At 45.9% G+C, this 18,384-nt stretch overlaps 1 non-coding gene across 1 annotated transcript; it reads right to left on the bottom strand.

Annotated features, from left to right (window-relative positions):
* Nucleotides 1-276: 276 nt before the first annotated feature.
* TRNAG-GCC (transfer RNA glycine (anticodon GCC)) lies at nucleotides 277-347 on the bottom strand. Its single transcript has one exon. It is a non-coding gene; the product is annotated as a tRNA-Gly (tRNA).
* Between the last annotated feature and the right edge of the window lie 18,037 nt (nucleotides 348-18,384).

Below are 18,384 nucleotides of genomic sequence, written 5' to 3'. Positions count from 1 at the left end.
ACAAAGTGTGTTCTGACAGGGGACCTGCACAACCTGCTATGCACACAGTATGCATTATGGGGTCAACAAAACTTTCTTTGTGTCACCTTAGAAGTGTTTGCATGTGAGAATAGGTCGTCATCTGTACACACTACACTAACTGTATAATAGAGCATTTAACTAATAAAAGGTTGTGAGAGAAGAAATTAAACTAAAAAGAAGTTCAACTAAGTTTAAAAGAAGTTCAAGTAACAATATGAAGTTTAAAAAGTTAAAATAGTTTTGTAAAAGTTGAGCTGCATTGGCCGGGAATCGAACCCGGGCCTCCCGCGTGGCAGGCGAGAATTCTACCACTGAACCACCAATGCTTGCTTATTTGGTAAAAACAGAAGACTCCTACAGAAACCAAGCTGATATTTCATATAGAACTCGGCAGTCTGTGCGCAGAGTTTACCGGAGAGGTGGAGATCACATCCATCATCAGCAGTGACTGCAGTAATAACCAGGAGTGATGGGTCTGCTGCAGGGAGATGCTAGAGATCTGCTGCAGGGAGATGCAAGAGATCTGCTGCAGGGAGATGCAAGAGATCTGCTGCAGGGAGATGCAAGAGATCTGCTGCAGGGAGATGCAAGAGATCTGCTGCAGGGGGATACCAGAGACTTGCTGCAGGGAGATGCAAGAGATCTGCTGCAGGGAGATGCAAGAGACCTGCTGCAGGGAGATGCAAGAGATCTGCTGCAGGGAGATATCAGAGATCTGCTGCAGGGAGATATGAGAGACCTGCTGCAGGGAGATACGAGAGATCTGCTGCAGGGAGATGCAAGAGATCTGCTGCAGGGAGATATCAGAGATCTGCTGCAGGGAGATACGAGAGATCTGCTGCAGGGAGATACAAGAGATCTGCTGCAGGGAGATACAAGAGATCTGCTGCAGGGAGATACAAGAGATTTTCGGAATTGTTTTTTTTTCATTTGCATTTATTTTTCTCTCCTACTTATTTTTTTACAACATTTTTTTTGCTTTTTCTGCTTTATCACTTTGCACATTTTTATTTGTTAAACACTCTTTATTCCTTCCACACAAGTTATTATCATTCTTTGTCCTACTTAGGGACCTTTCACATGGGTTGAATCTGGCCACCGCAGCACATGAAAGCTCTGCACTAAGGGCTCCTGTCCACGGACTCTGCAGCAAATCCAGCCCCATAGCATGCAATGCAAAAACGTGATTTCCTGCCCACGAGCAGAAATCCATTGCATGCTGTGATTTTGTGCGGGCTACGCACAGACGGCTTCCATTGAAGTCAATCAAAGCCGACCGTCCCGTGGCCATTCTGCAATAATCATTGCACAATCGCCATAGCGACGGCGCAGAGTCCTCTGTACTGCGCATGCGTCACCAAATACGCAGGGGTCAGCACCTAGGCACTTGATCAAACTCTGCTGCGGGATTCTGCATGCGGGGTCCGACCCACCTGTGAACAGGCGGCCCTAAGTCCACCCGGCTCTGTGTGTGTTGTTTTGTTTAATCTGATCATTTTTATTATATATTCGATACAATTACCCCTAATTATACGTAGATAATCATAATATACCTAATCAGCTGCTTTCACATCTGCGGCCGGGATTCTGTTTTCCTCCTCTATTCGGGGAGCAGGACTAGAGAAGGAACCGAACAGCGCCAAATGAACCCCACTGACTATAAGGGGGTCCGTTCAGTTTCCGCTGCACTTTACCAGAAGAAGCCCTGCGCACAGCGCTATTTCTTCCGGTGTTTTGTGCCAGATCTGCGACGTAAGCTTCGCTCCGCCGATGTGAAGCAGCCTTACTCCACCCAAACTATACAATCATTCAGAATTATGTTTCAGCAAATCATAATCTCCAAAAATATATATATTTAGACACATACAAAAATAAAGAACCCCCAACCTCCTCCCCACCCTCTCCCCTCTCTCCCTCACCCTCTCCAAATCCCAGCATACCTAGGATACCTCAATCCAGCCAGCACTCAATATAAGCTATCCATTATGTATATCAGACCTCTTTTTTGATATTTCCCCCTTCCCGAGGATATAGCCTCTCTCATCCTTGTGACAATATCTCCTACTTCATCCAACGGGCAGTAATCGGCTTCTGTGCCCGACAAAACGCTCTCTGAATTACCAGAGGAGTGTCGCCATCAGGCCCATCAGCAATACCCAATATACGAGATCTGGGATAAAGACCAATATCAACAAGATAGATTTTTTAATTATTTCTGGTACCTCATTCCAAAATACAATTTTACACAATCCCAGAGCAGATACATGATATCTGCACCATTCATGTAAGATCACGGGCGGTCTGAGATTAATCTAAACAGCTTCAATACAGTACAAAAAGCTTCACGCACTAAATGAAATTGTGCTCCCCGTTGACTCTCAGAGATATCATTGGAATCATACACAATACTGCGGCCTGTTTTTCTTCACTAATATGGCCAAATTCTTCTTCCCATTTTACATTTATCTTTATTGGCAATTGCTGTAAATAGTAAGAAAGCATCTGTCTACATAAATAAGATATTACACCCCTCGTAGCTCCAGGACACTCAAGAACATTCACCAAAGGGACCCAGGACTGGCATCCGCTACATCTAGAAGAAAGCAGGTTTCATCGCCTACACAGAAAAGGGTTCTTTACTGTAAGAGCAGTGAGACTGTGGAACTCTCTGCCTGAGGATGTGGTGATGGCAAAATCCATAGAGGAGTTTAAAAGGGGACTTGATGTCTTTCTGGAGCGGAAGGATATTACAGGATATAAATCTTAGGTTAATCCGGGTATACAGGCAGATAGGAACTATTAGGGGTTGATCCAGAGATTAGTCTGATTGCCATTAGGGAGTCGGGAAGGAATTTTCGCCCAAATGGGCTAATTAGCTTCTGCCTCTTGGGGTTTTTTGCCTTCCTCTGGATCAACAACATAGTTGGATATTGTCTTCATTCGGCCTTACCTACTATGTTACTATGTAAGCAAACTGACTGGCCCAAGCAGCTCAATTCTGCCGGTAATTCCGCATCAAAATCCACATGCAGTTGTGCAAGTTATGGGTTGTGCAGAATCTATGTTCCGGACCATTGGAAAGGTCCCTAAGTCTCTTTTACACAGGCCCATATCACCCATATGGGAGTTTAACGAGCACCAATCGCCTACTGTAAATTGGCGCTCATTTGGATGGGTTGTTTGGATAGTGGATAAGCCCACTTCAATAGGGCCATATGAATTAATAAACTGAAACATACTTAACAATCTGCAGCCATCAGGATCCAGTGCTGCAGCCTCGCTGTGATCCCGGTGATTACTGACAGATGATGTCACAGGTAATCAGAGGACCGCTGCAGCCAATGAGTGACTACAGCATCACTGCACATTCTCCTGGCATCGACATTCACATCCTGAGTGCCATGATGCCAGGAGTTTAGCTGCTTATTGGCTCCAGTGGTCACCTAAATTCCTGTGATCACACCGATCCAACGGGACCACAATAGGGTTGCAGCACTAGATCCCGGCAGCCACAGAGGGGAATGTATGTTTCCGTTATTTTAACCCATACAGCTCTACTAAAGCAGGGTTTTGCAGTAACCAGACAACCCCTCTAACTAGCTCTTTACACAGGCCAATAAACCATAAATATCTGATAGTGTGGATCTCTATATCTGCATTGCTTGATTGGGCAATGAATCGAACATGTTAGGGAGGAAAAGTGCCTCGGGCCACAAGCTGATGAAGAGTTTCTTCAGGTTGTGACTTACAATTTCGCCTCACCTGGTGTGGGGACATCACCAATTCTGAGAAGTTCCAAAATAATCCTCTGACATCTTAATTTAAAGGGGTTGTTCAATTGATTGCCAATCCTCAGTGAGGGTCTATCCTCCAGGAACCCCACCAATCATCTGTTCGCCTGGCCAACAAACTCATGCACTGAGCTGATTTCTACAGGAAGCAAACAGCTCTGTTCACACTGCAGTGGCTCAACTTGGTATTGCAGGCCAAGTTCCCATTCATTTCAGTGGGACCATTGCATTCAGTACCAAACTTGGCCATTGCAGTGGAAAAGGAGCTGTCTGCTTCCTGCAGAAATCAGCTCAGTTAGACGAGCACGTCGGCCAAGAAAACAGCAAATCAGTGGGGTTCCTTGGTGTTTGCCCCTTACCCCCCTTCCCCATAATATATTATCCTGAGGATAGGCCATGAATGGTTTGCAACTGGACAACCTCTTTAACCCCTTAATGACACGGCCTATTTTGGCGTTGAGGACCAAGCGATTTTTGGTATTTTTCCATCTTCATTTTTCAAAAGCCATAACTTTTTTATTTTTCCGTCGACGCGGCCGTATAAGGGCTTGTTTTTTGCGTGGCGAGCTGTAGTTTTTATTGGTGCCACTCTTGGGTACATAGACTATATCGTAAAACTTTCATTATTTTTTTATGATAGCAGGGAGAGAAAACGCATCAATTCTGCCATAGAATTCTTTTTTTTTACAGCGTTAATCATGCAGCATAAATGACCACAAAATTTTTTGCTGCAGGTCGGTACGGTTACAACGATACCAAAATTCTTATATTTTTTTAGGTTTTTACACTTTTTTGCAACAAAAACCCTTTTTTTTGGCAATTTTTTTTTTCTCTATAGCTGCATTCAAAGTCCTATAACTTTTTTAATTTTCTATGCATGGAGCTCTATGAAGGCTTATTTTTTGCGAAACGAGCTGTAGTTTTTATTGTTACCATTTTGGGGAATGTACGGCTTTTTTGATCACTTTTATTGCATTTTTTTGGGTGGCAAAATGCTAAAAATTAGCATTTTGCCACAGTTTTTTTAGCGTTTTTTTTACGCTTTTTGCCGTACAAAATAAAAAGCATGTTCAACTTTTTGTACACGTCGTTACGGACGCGTCAATACCCAATATGCAGGGTTTTAATTTTTTTTAACCTTTTTTTATGCTCATATAAGAAAAAGCACAAAAAAGGGTTTTTTTTACATTTTTTTTTACATTTTTCTTTTCTTCTTTTTACACTATTTGAGTCCCTCTGAGGGACCTACAACACTGTACCTATGATCGCTGTGATAAGACATGGCAGAGCTATTTCTCTGCCATGCCTTATCGCTTATACAGCGATCATAGGCATTGGCACTACAGGACGCCAGTGTCTGGTGTCCTGTTGCCATGGCGATAGGCCGGGCTCTCGCGATAACATCGCGAGAGCCGGCCGGAGACACAGAGGGAGCGCGCTCCCTCCGTGAACTCTTTCTAAGTAGATCGCGGCAGGGAAGGGGTTAACAGCTGTTGCAGCGGGACGCCGGCTGTGACTGACAGCCGGCTCCCGCTGCGGGATAGCACGAGGTCAGTCATGATCTCGCGCTATCCCGATGACATAAGGGTACGTCATTTTGCGCGAAGTACCAGCCTGCCATGACATACCCTTACGTCATAGGGCGGGAAGGGCAGACCACTACAAGACCCTATTACCTGTTTGTTACTGTTGGTCTAAGTACCTATCTGCTCCTTTGGTTTACAGTCCTCAAAAGTTCTTTTTATCTAATACTAGCGTACCCGGCGCGCGTTGCTGCGAAGACAGACATACATACATACATTCGTTTTTATATATCTAGATGATGGCAGCAGCGACCACTGAGGTTTTGTAGGCCGCTGCTTCCCCCTTGCAGGCTGAATAAAATAGCCGTTGTGTGGAACATCCAATTTATCCGGCTGCTGTGGCTTCTTGGGAAGATAGCCTAGTACATGTTTGCCCACTTCCAACTCCAATGGAGACTGACTGTAAATGGCTGGCGTGCTCTAGTATTTATGGTTTCAAGCTGTACGTGTCATTGCATACAGTCTGTCTATCTATCTATCTATCTATCTATCTATCTATCTGGGTTATTGCATACAGTCTATCTATCTATCTATGACATCAGGAAATGAGAGAATTAGATTCCGTACGTAAAATTTGAACGCTAATTCTTTGGCGCTTTGAATTGAATAATCGAGTTGGGACCCATTAACTTTTCCTATTTATGACATAATCAATGCTCGTGCCAAATTTCAAGTTTCTATGACATTGGGAAGTGAGAGAATTAAATTCCGTACATAAAATTTGGACGCTAATTCTTTTGCGCTTAGAATTGAATAATCGAGTTGGGATGAGACATAAGGCCTTGCCCATAAGCATTCCTCAACCTCCAAGAACTGAACCTACCTACCTGAATGAGATTTTGTAGGCCGCTGCTCTTCCCCCTTGCGGGCTGAATAAAATAGCCGTTGGGTGGAACATACAATTTATCCGGCTGCTGTGGCTTCTTAGGAAGATATCCTAGTACTTGTTTACCTACTTCCAACTCCAATGGTAATTGGCTGGCGTGCTCTAGTGGTTCCAAGCTGTACGTGTCATAATAGAGCCGTAATGACATCACAATGCAGCTTTATAGAACATGTTGGGGCATGTTCAAGGGCGTCCGATGTTGATGACATCAGTGATGACATCACAATAGCAGGTGGCTTACTTATTCGATCTACGTGGGGGGGTGGTAACTCTCGACGACGCTCGCGCGTGCGCCATTTATCGTAGGATAGTTGTACTATGCCTATAATCTTCCCAGGAGTGTACTCAACAACTTCCCAAAGTTTCATGGCGATCGGATGAATGGTGTAGTAGCGCATAAAGGACAAACAGACACGCACGCACGCACACAGACAGACATACATTCAATTTTATATATATAGATGTCTTAAGATATTACAGCTATGACAATATTCTTGGTGGAGATCATCACTTCCAGCCAGTCCTTCACTATAAGGCTCTGGGTCTGGGACTTGATGATGAGTATCTAGTCCTCTGAGAAGCACAGATAAGAGCCTTTCCCGGGGATGAGTGTGAAGTTGGCACGGACGTGACAATTACTAAGCTACAATTACCTTTTTATTACAATGAGAAGTGTGTCCCGGGAAGAGATGGCATCTATGTGCCAGAATCGTCCTCCTGCCTTTTCCATCTCTGACACTTCCACAAGTGCTTTGATATTCAACCACCCAGCCTTCCAGAGGTGTCACAGAGTGAGTTCCCATAGTGTATCTCCCATTATAGACTTAGCAAGCTGCTTTAGTAGGAACTGACTGACACTGGCAGCCATCTAGATCTAGTTCCTTCCCTTCCATAGTCATTCCTGTTCACTTGCATAAACTAATTGTATAACAGTTCCCGTAAAATGGACAGGAGGGGAGACGCAGCAGCCTTGGGCCAGATGAGTTGCCAGCCTCACATAGACTTACACTTCAAATCCATCTGTAATAGACAATATTAGTACAGCGCTGCAGAATAAGTACATACCATGGGTGGTGGTGCGACACCGGATGCAGTCGATGGAGTAACCCAAAGTTTACAATACTGAGAAACATGGAAATGAAGAATAATACCCCGTTTCCCTGAAAATAAGACATAGCATGATTTTCCAGAATTTTTGAGGATGCAAAATGATTTTTCAGGCTTTTAGAGGATGATTGAAATATAAGCCCTACTCCAAAATTAAGCCCTGCTAACAGTTTATTAAAAAAGTCAATTTAAATAGTGTCCAGGCAGCTATACATGTAAAAAAAAGTTAAACCTTTTTGAACAAAAATTAATATAAGACACTGTCTTATTTTCGGGGAAACACGGCAGTACAGCAATAATATCTGCACAATTAAACCTTTTTATTGGATTTACTGTCGCTGACTACAGTTAACTAGATCCTAAGGGTAATACACTGGGCATAAAAGGAAACTGTTCCAGAAGAACAACAGCAATAACACTCAACTATTATCAGCACTAACACAACGTCTGGTTATGGAATACATGGCACAGCGATACAGCTTTCCCTTAGGGCAGGAGTGTCGAACTCATATTCACTGAGGGCCACATCAGTCTTATGGTTGCCTTCAAAGGGCAGATTATAATTGTAAGACTGTATAGTGATAATGACCCTCTTAGTGACTGCAGTAGTAATAGTGACCCTAGTAGTAATAGGGTTGCCCATAGTGGCCCCAGTAGTAAGTGACCCCCATAGTCACCCTGGTAGTAATAGGATCCCCCATAGTGGCCCAAGTAGTGATAGTGACCCCTCATAGTCGCCCCAGTAGTAATAGTGATTCCTATAGTGGCCCCATTAGTAAGTGACTTCCATAGTGGTCCCAGTAATAATAGTGACTCCCATAGTGACCCCAGTAGTAATAGTGAACTCTATATTGGCCACAGTAGTAAGTGACCCCCATAGTGGTCCTAGTAATAATAGTAACCCCCATAATGGCCCCAGTAGTAATAGTGATCCCATAGTGGCCCCATTAGTAATAGTGACCCCTATGGTGGGCCCAGTAGTAAGTGACCCCCATAGTGGTTCCAGGCCCCAGTAGTAATAGTGCTCTCATAGTGGCCCCAGTAGTAATAGGGTCCCCCATAGTGGCCCCAGTAGTGATAGTGAACCTTCATAGTGGCCCCCAGTAGTAACAATGACCCCTATAGTGCACCCAGTAGTACTAGTGACTCCCATAGTGAACTCAGTAGTAAATGTCCCCTATATTGGTGACTCCAGTAGTAATAATGCTCCCTATGGTGGGTCCAGTAATAATAGTGTCCCCTATATTGGCCCCAGTAGTAATAAGTGACCCTCATGGTAGTCCTAGTAGCACACCCAGACACCAGGGCGGAAGAGGTTAGTGGTCACAGACTCTGCCCTGCCACCACTGGACCAGAGCTGTAGGCTGGGTGAGTGGAATGCTGCATGGGTTTGCTGCACAGCTAGCAGACCACATATAATGAGGTGGCAGGCCAAATTCAACCCGTGGGCTTGTGTTAAACATGTGCCTTAGGGGTTACCACTCCAATACAGTCTCTTAGAAAAGCTGATTCCCATATTCACTATAATGTCCCTTTAAATAACACAGTCCATAACTCGGATTCGAGCCCTATCTCCTAACACCTGTCTTTAACCCTTTCCTGGGTGTGCACAATTATTGTCAGATTGAGGCCAGCCTTAGGGCGCCCACCCACTGGCGATTTTTTTCCCTGCGAAATTCGCAGCGTTTTTTTCTCTGCAGTGGTCTATGGGACTTGTAATGTTAAAATCGCGATCGCGCAAAATCGCAATTTACCGCGAAATCGCGATTTTGCGCGATCGCGATTTTAACATTACAAGTCCCATAGACCACTGCAGAGAAAAAAATGCTGCGAATTTCGCAGGGAAAAAAATCGCCAGTGGGTGGGCGCCCTTACTTACAATAGGTCAAGTGGGAGTATTCAACTGACCCAAGCTAGTGCAGGATCAGGAGCACTCCTCCATCACAATTTCCATAGATCCTTGCCAGTTTCCAGGTGTCCAGCAGGTCTGGAGACACAACACTGGCTTCAGACACCAAGCAGTTACCAGTCACTGTCCTTCCTCAGCAGCTTTCCCTCACAGGAAGCAGCTCCTCAGCCCTCTCAGGCCAAGCTTCAGCAGCACCTCCATCTAACTCTGCTCAGCACTGTCTCTGCACTGTGACTCAACACAAAACGATCCCTTTTATAACCAAAACCAGTCTCTAGAAAATTGTGCCAACATTTGATGCCATTTTTGTCGCAAGTCACAGTCCATCTCTATGGCAGCATGTTAACCCTCTAGGGTAGCCCCTTACATACTATATAAATGAGTAAAATAAATACACTTTACCCCTCGTTTAATCCATACATCTCTGCATGTGTCTTCAGATACCCCACTTCACATTCTTTCCTTGGTTTTCTCTAATTTGTGGAGGAGTGTTGAACAGGACTGTTCCTCACAAGTTCTGCAACATTAGCAGGAGGGGCTCCCACCAAACCTCTATCCTGCCAAGGATGAGTAGCTGGGTGGACGAACGAGCGCTGGACACTCTTAACCATAAATAGCATAGAGGGGCGATTGCCACGGCTTGTTGGCTGCAAAGGAGGATCAGGACCTGGGTGATGTCACGGTGTCAGCCCGACTATAAGATCGTCACGTTGGCACATGCTCACTGGCATTTTGGCTCTGTATGCTGATATTTCTCTGCTGTTTTATTGACTTTAGTTGACTGGGAGTTAATATCTCAAAAAAGCCAATCAGCCTTAGTTTGTGTATATTTATTCTGACTCCGCCTCACAGAGGATGCCGGTTATACTCTTAGTCTGAAGGTGCTTCTGGTCCTGTGGCCGCTTCTTGTCCTCATCTGCATCTCAGTTAAGGTACGGCTGCTGGATTTTTTACTTACTGTGTTTCCCCGAAAATAGGTCCTACCACGATATTAAGACCTATCGGGTTTTCAGCGGAGGCTTGAAATATAAGGCCTTCCCCGAAAATAGGACCTATCTCAGGTGCCCCCCCACCCCCCAAAAAATCAATACCCACATGGTCCGCGGTGTCCCGATGGTCTCCGGCGGCGCTGCAGCAGCACGGCATCCTCCTCGTCTTACAGCTGCCTTTTGCTTGCGACGGGGCTTTGAATATCCCGCCTCCAGCAAAGCGAGCACTGTGATTAGCTAATCGAGCGCTGGCTGTGATTGGATGAGCCAATCACAGCCATTTAGTGAATGACATTGGCAGCTGTGAGACGTGGCGGACGCCGCGTCGGCACTGGACACCATCAGGAGGTATTGGGACGGCGCGGACGAGATGAGTATAAGGCCCCCCTGAAAATAAGACACCGTGCTCTTTTTGGTGGGCAAAAAAAATATGACAGTGTCTTATTTTCTGGGAAACACAGTAGTTATCCGGGGTGTTTGAACACTTTGTGGTTTATTACACATTGTGTGTCATCTAACCTTTTCCATTATTCTCTGTCAATATCTAGATTGCCCCAGGTTCCTGATATGGGGTTGGCCCCATGAGGGCGGGCGCCTCACTGGTAGGTAGGGTCCTCTCTTATTTGACAGTTTAGAGGTAGTTTTCCTGTCTTGTGTTTACTTTTGATATTTTGTGTTACCCATGTTTATACTGTGTCCTTTAAGGACACAACTAATACCAGAATATATACTTACCCCCTTCACTCCCAACACTTCTGCACTTGGTCCTGATGCTGCCTAGGACATTGTGTGCACTTCCAGACACTCTGCCCTAATGCTTGATGCTGTAAGCAGTGCAATGGGGTCCAGAGCTGAAGAAGAACTGCGAGTGAGGAGGGAGAGAACACAGGACAGTATTTATTGGATTAATCCAATGGTTATTCCTGATTTTCTTTTTTTGCTGCAGTTCCATTGCTTCAATAGTTGAGAGTGGAGGGAGAGTCCAAGCCACATGGGGGTACTTTCAACCCTCATGTGGTTAAGAATGGAACCCAAAGACAGTACCCTGACGTCCCCATCCCAGGACCCCTACCCAAAGACTGAGTGGAGAATGGAGCCCGCCGTGCGATGTTCAAGCTACTAAGCACAAGTGAGTGTTAGCGGAGTGTCCTGTCCTCCTCAGGTGTGTCTGTCCAGGAGCGGAGTCATACAGATACCTCAGCCTGTAGGCCCGGTTTCATCCTGTGTCCCTGTCAGGTTGTGCTGCTGGGATCTGTTGTTCTACAGAGTTCCAGGAGCACAACTTCACAAGTGAGGGATAATTGAGCTGGCTGGGTGTGGAGTCCCTCCTGCAAGCCAATTCCCACGGGTCTGCTGTATGTATATACACCAGCCCCTCTGCAAGAGAAAGCTGGTGTCCCTTCACTCTAGATTTTGTTGGTCCTGCATGCCTGTATATGTGTAATGTATGTGAACGGTGTCTTGTCCACTCTTTGCGCAGGTGGCCAGAATTCAGGTGTGGACAGTCCTGTTCTGTCTTGCATGTTAACCCTAGTGTGTTGGTGTGTGAACTGTGTCCTGTGGTGCTAGATCATGTATCATCTCTAGGCTAGTGTGGCCCTTAGGTTCCAGCGCAGGGCCGCCTTTATCGAGGCAATCGCTCTGCTTGCAGGCAGGGTTCTGGTTCATGTTGTCTCGTTAGAGTAGGGACCGCGAGACACGAGGACCCTTGAAGCTGGGCTCGCGGCTTAAGTGACTCGGTCAATTCACAAACTAATTCCTTGTATTTATTACAGCTATTCCATCTGCTTATTCGTGCGCGGATGTTTGGTGAGTGTCTTGGCCATTTTTCAGTGCTATGTTACATCTGTCCGTGAGTCCAGGTTCCCATATATAGTTCACTGTCCCTCTGGTGTTCTAGCAAGCGCGTCCTCTGGGAACGCGATACCAATTCCATTCCCGTGCCGCGGCGAGGTGCGCCCAGCGGATGTAAGAGTTCGAGAGTGTGAGTGTCTGTCCAGGAGCAGAGTCATACAGATAACTAGGACTGTAGGCCCGGTTTCATTCTTGTGTTCTCCTCCCTGACCTTGGTAACTGTTCTTCCTGCACTTTCGTCGTTTTTCTGGACACAATAAAGATGATCCAGGCCGGATGATGTAAGTGTAAACCTTCATTAGAAGATACCCCTTGATGCTGCTTCATTTACATGTGGACTATGGGTACCTACTGGTTAGAAGCGTGCATCTGTGACCCTACTGAAGACACCTCCTTCATATATGAGATATTTTTGTGTGCCGCTGCGAAACCTATTTTTATAACGGTTCTTCCTGCACTGGTGTGTGAAAGTTACCTTAAAGAAGAAAAGTTCCAGTCACTGCCCATTCCTGGTGATTGGGATATTCAAATATTATTGTGTGTGGACTCTATTATTCTCCCGCCGGACAACCAACGGTGTGAAGGAACGGTAGTGTCACAAGTGACAAATTCTCAAGTCCACTACACCACTTTACAGGTAACCGCTGTCCCAGTGTTGCCTCAAAGAAGCCTAGTGGTGCCTTCGCTCAGGCCGTACGCGTCCCCTGGGGAGGAATTTGGTAGAGCAACCGTGACAAGTGCATCTCCTCAGTGTTGTGTCTCGGCTGCTGCACATACACACATTTTTAGACAAATAAGGCGGTTTTTAGGTTTTCATGACACTGTGGGCTCAGACACAGTAGCTCTGCTCTAGTATAGTTCTAAATGCAGTCACCATATAATAGCCGGATAGAAGTTCTACGCTGTGATAGTGATTACAGTTCAGTTCCCCCCAGTGATCACAGGTGACAGCTCCTCTGATTGGTGTCCTTAACTTTCCCCTCTTGTAAACCTATTTTGTGCCTGTGCACTCTTCTCATCTTCGCTACCCTCAATGCCCCTCTCATTGTCTTCCCATAGTAATAATGCTTGCATTTGTATTCCAAACTTTACTAGTGCCCCCTGCTGGGCAAAGTAATAGTGCCTCAATACAGTAAGGGTATGTTCACACATAGCGGAATTGCGGACAATCCGCACCAATTTTCACGACAAAAAATGCGTCAAAATTTGCAGCGTTGGTGTGGATTTACAGCAAAATTCCTCCCCTTCAATTGAATGGGTGAAAGTTGCTGCAGATGCAGTTTTTAGTGCAGATCCGCATCAAAATCCCTAACTTTTAGATATGCCCTCATATCTATCCCCTAGCACCCACCACAAGAACTAATGCCACTTCTAAGTCCCCGTCATGGTCAGAGTCCCCCTTTTTGTGTCCTCTTCATTATCAGGGTATCTCCCCCCCTTCGTCACACCCCTATAGACAGCGGGGTCTCCCTTTTGTGCCCCCCCACCCCACCACCTCCCAGGCTGAGTGTGGCCTCACGACTGTGCCCCCCATGCTGAGTGTGGTCGCCCTTCTGTGCCCCTTCCATGCTCAGGGTAGCTTCCCTTTTGTTCCCCTTCCTATGCTCAGTGTGGCTTCTATTCTGTGCCCCCAATGATAAGTGTGAGCCCCCCTCTGTATCCCACCATGCTCAGTATAGCCTCCCTTCTGTGCCTCACCTCATGCTGAGTCTAGACCCCCTCTGCACCCCCATGCTCAATGTGGCCTCCCTTCTGTGCCCCCCTCATGCTGAGTCTAGACTTCGTTCTGTACCCCCCATGATCAGTATAGCCTCCCTTCTGTGACCGACCTCAAGCTGAGTCTAGACTGCCTCTGCACCCCCATGCTCAGTATGGCCACCCTTCAGTGCCCCCCCCCCCTCCCTCTTACTGAGTCTGGACCCCTTCTGCACCCCCCCATGCTCAATGTGGCCTCCCTTCTGTGCCCGCCCTCCTGCTGAGTCTAGACCCCCTTCTGCATCCCCCCTATGCTCAATGTGGCCTCCCTTCTGTGCCCGCCCTCCTGCTGAGTCTAGATTCTGTTCCCCCATGCTAAGTATAGGCTCCTTTCTGTGCTCTTCCCCTCCCCCCATGCTGAGTCTAGGCTCCCTTCTGCATCCCCCTATGCTCAGTGTGGCTTCCCTTATGAACCCCCCATATGCTGAGTCTAGACCCCCTTCTGTACCCCCATGCTCAGTATAGGCTCCTTTCTGTGTCCCCTTCATACTGAGTCCAGACCCTCTTTTGCACCCCCTATGTTCTGTGTGGCTGCCTGTGACAGCATTTCTGGGAGCATAGCACTGATTGGCTCCTCCCCCTTCTCCAGAGCCCATCCTGAGAGCAGGAGAGTGCATGTGCGCTGGAGAGGGGAGGAGCTGCTCTGTGATATGCTCGGAGACACTGTGACTGGCTGGGTGAATAATGCAGCAACCTATAATCTTCCTGGTCAGAGCTTCAGGAGGACCTGTGACTGTGGTGAGGGAGACCTTTGGGCCCCCCAGGCTTAGGGCCCGGGTTCCAATTGCAACTCCTGCAACCTCTATAGCTCTGCTTCTGACCAACCCAACGCAGGCCAAAAGGAAATTCTTATCGCCGTTGTCTGATAAATAGGGGCCCATGGACGTATTCGACATATGAGCTGAGAATTCCCCGAATACGGGGCACAGAATTCAGCCTAATATGTCTCGGCTCCATGTTCTTCTATTTGGCTCCTGAGCATCAGTCAAAGAATAGCCGACAAGATACAAAAGCCTCTGATTTATGTGATTATTGCGTATTTCATACGTCGGCGCAGTGAAGGTACATTCAGGGTTTTCTGTTCATTTCTGGAATGCCTTCTCTTTATTACTGTGGCTGTGAAGGAAGTAACATCAGAAGGTGCGGCGTCTCCGGAGACTCTCGTTGGCCTCCAAAGTGATGATGTGGCAGAGCTCTGCATTACTCTCTGCACTGAGCGCACGCAGGACCGAGCCTTACTGGGTATTCATCACGGAAGTGTAAAAAGCAGTAAAGTGGGACGATTCTCACCCACATTATGATGAGGAATACGTTTTAACCCCTTAATGATGCTGCCTTTTTTTATTTCACTTTTTTTTCCCCACTTTCAAAAAATCCAAACTTTTATTTATGCATCAACGTAGATGTCTGCGGGTTGTTTTTGCTGTACAAGTTGTAGTTTTCAATGGTGCTATTTAATGTACCATATAATGTACTGAAATGGAAAGAATACTCACTTCCACCACACTGACATGATAACTTCATTCTGGGGGTCGGTACGATTACATCAATACTAGAGTTGAGCGAACATACTCTGGCGAGCTTGATGCTCGTTCGAGTATTAGCGTACTCGATGGTGTTCGTTACTCGAACGAGCATCAAATCGTGTTCAACCCCGCCCCAGCTTTTGGCTCCTCCCTGCTGTGACGTGCCTGTTTTTTTGCCCCTCCCCGCCGCAGCGCGCCATTTGAAAATTTTTGGTCTGGCAGGAAGGAGAGAGGAGAGAGGGCAGAGAGGAGAAAGAGAAGAGAGAGAGAAGAGAGAGAGAGATAGAAAGAGAGAGGGAAAAAGAAAGAGATAGAGACCCCTTTTGCACCCACTATGTTCTGTGTGGCTGCATTTCTGGGAGCATAGCACTGATTGGCTCCTCCCACTTCTCCAGAGCCCATCCTGAGAGCAGGAGAGAACACGAACCAAGAAGAAAAAAAAAAAAGCTCGGCACCCGGCGTTCCACATACAAAAATGCTCGAGTCTCCCATTCTAGTCAATGGGGTTCGTTACTCGAGTAGGGCTCTCGAGTTTTATGAAAAGCTCGACTCGAATAACGCGGACCCGAGCATTTGGGGGCTCGCTCATCTCTAATCAATACCAAATTTACGTCGTTTTTGCTGTACTATTTAAAAAAATAAAATATATTTGAAACAAAGTCAAATTATTTTCTGCCGCCATCTTCTGACCGCCATAACTTTTTTTATTTTTCCGTCTACACAGCTGTGTGAGGGCTCATTTTTTGCGGGATGTCCTCTAGTTTCTATTGGTTCCATTTTGGAGTAATTACAACATTTTCATTGCTTTTTATTAAATTTTTACTTTAATACAGAGAAACTAAAAAAAAGCGCAACTCTGGCGCTGTGTATTCTTTTTCTTAATGACATTCACCATGCGGCATCAATAATAAATTACCGTGATAGATCAGAGTTTTACAGACGCAGTGTCTAATATTTTCCCGATAGTAGAAACAAAAACATTAAAATCCATGGTTTCGTTTTGGCTGCATAACGGGGCTAAACCACGCCCCCTAAGATCCATAAAAGCCCTGTACGATATTGTCAGCGGTAACGGTATATACTTTATGTGTTAGAAAGGGCTTTTATGACTGTGAGGCCTCATTCACACGTACGTTATTTTAGCGCTCCAATAGCCTCGCTAAAAAATCACGGCTATCGGAGCTTAAAATCGAGATTTTACACAGCTGGTTGTGGCGTGTTGGTGTACCTACTCTGCGTCAAAATGGCGCTCGTGTGAAAGAGGCCTGAGACAGTGTTATACGCCAGTTTTAGGGGTTTTGGTAAACTAATTCGGACCAAACTAAGTGTTTTGCAAAAGTTCGTCGAATAGGCATTTTTAAAAGTATCTATCCCATGATGCATCAGCACATCATTAACTAAGGTTATAAAATTCTGCCTGCCGAGGAAGGGGGAGAGGGGCAGTTTAATTATCATTACCTTTTATATTCACGTAAATAAGCTGCAGACCATAAGTATACAGTCAGGAGGATGAGCTGTGATCTCCTCTATTATAACTGTGCCAAGAGCTGTGTGATCATTATCAGTAACTGTGATAGAAGTGCATGTTTCCCACTGGAGGCAGCTTCTGTAGTAGGGTCTATGTACTAGCATCACACAAACTGAGATTCTGACTAGAAAATGAACACACAACCCCAAGTAGATCTGAGCTAGTCAGAACTGAGATCACATGACCATCTAAGGAAAAAGAGGTTGGAAGTTTCAAACAAAGACATAACAAACCAACTAGCCGACTTCTATATACTGGGGAATAGAAATCACAGAGTGGCCATTTAATGCAACCCATGCTCTGTCTCTTAATGCTCTTGCACATGGAAGTAACCATCACAAGCATCATGGGGTGGTTAGTTTCCATAAATCCCACTTCAATAGGACTCAGCATGCAGTACCACACTAGGCCACTGCACAGTTTATGGAGCTGTCTGCTTCTGGCAACAACGCAGTTCCATACATTAGAGCACCAGTCCCAGCGATCAGATGATTGACTGAGATCCCAGGTGGCGGATCCCTAGGAATCAGCTCTTCATAAGTCTTTTATCTTAGAAATGGAACAACCCCTTTTGCCCTGACATTCCCAAGTCACATATCTTGTCCAAGTGGTAAACTAAGGTAGAGCTATTGTAGGAGATGGCCTCATCAGCACCTGCCCTGCCTGTGCAGTTCACACTTCTTTGGCTTCCATTACCCTCTGTTTGCCTTGTAATAAAACCCTAGGACAATGACTGCAAAGTGTTGAGGACTTTTAAAGGGATATGTGACAATTGTGTCTCTCTCACTCTTGTCACACCTTCCCATACTTCCCTGACGTGTGACCAAACCAAATGGTGAAGGGTAAACCATGGGAACTATACTGACAGAATGTCCAGGGACTGACCATACCGAGGTTAGGAGGATGACTCCTCAGTAATGGTGGTCATAGACACAAGTTGGAGGTTGAAAGTTCAGATGACTGGAAAATATTGGCTAACTCTTCGGTTCTCCCAAGCCTTCATGTTTATTTCAAGGTAGCCAGGATGTAGGTCCAAAATCGGAGACTTTTGATATTGAGTTATCGCAATCCTTATTTTACCCCTGAGATTATCTGCCTAGGCTTGTCTGGTGGAGCCCATAGACATAAGGTCTTGCCAAAACTGGTCATGATGAGCAACATTCTCTGACATCTATGGCCAGTTTATGCTCAAAGTCATTGAATTGGGTATGAGCACCTCGAAGAGATACATCGCAGCAACTCCTATTACCATACTGGGACCCATGTGTCTAGCTGCGGGCCAAAAGCTCATGTGGTAGCTACTTCTCCCGATTTCCCTATAAACACGTGCGCTCAGATTGTTTGAGGATGTATGATTATTTCAACGGGAAGAAGGGATTAATCTGCTGTCAGACCTTTCTGGTAGCTGCTTATTTCCCATGAGAACGAAGCATTA

The sequence above is a fragment of the Eleutherodactylus coqui genome, chromosome 2 (genome assembly GCF_035609145.1).
Source record: "Eleutherodactylus coqui strain aEleCoq1 chromosome 2, aEleCoq1.hap1, whole genome shotgun sequence".
Classification (NCBI taxonomy): domain Eukaryota; kingdom Metazoa; phylum Chordata; class Amphibia; order Anura; family Eleutherodactylidae; genus Eleutherodactylus; species Eleutherodactylus coqui.
Note: the sequence above shows the minus strand (reverse complement) of the source record. Positions and strands in the feature narration are given on the sequence as shown.